This window comes from Gymnoscopelus braueri (assembly GCF_963280865.1).
Source record: "Gymnoscopelus braueri genome assembly, chromosome: 24".
In the NCBI taxonomy this organism is placed as follows: Eukaryota; Metazoa; Chordata; class Actinopteri; order Myctophiformes; family Myctophidae; genus Gymnoscopelus; species Gymnoscopelus braueri.
Genome location: NC_137626.1, coordinates 38,615,873 through 38,616,190, shown reverse-complemented (window position 1 = coordinate 38,616,190; position 318 = coordinate 38,615,873).

Sequence of the window (318 nt, the reverse complement as noted above, 5' to 3'; positions counted from 1 at the left end):
CCTACTGACAGATTGACTGATTGATTGATGTACTTTATTTAGTAAGACATGAGAACAACAGTACATTAAAGTACAAATACACTTACTTTCTACTTTGGGTACTTTAAGTACATTTTGATACCAATACTTTTGTACTTTTACTCAAGTACATTTTGAGTTCCGGACTTTTACTTGTAACCGAGTATTTCTACATTGCAGTTAGTATTGATACTTTTACTCAAGTAAGAAATGTGAGTACTTTTTCTGCCACTGTCCCCAATCTAGATTTCGTGAAACAGGCCCCTGGTTGCTTATTTCTCTCACACAATCTGGCAACAC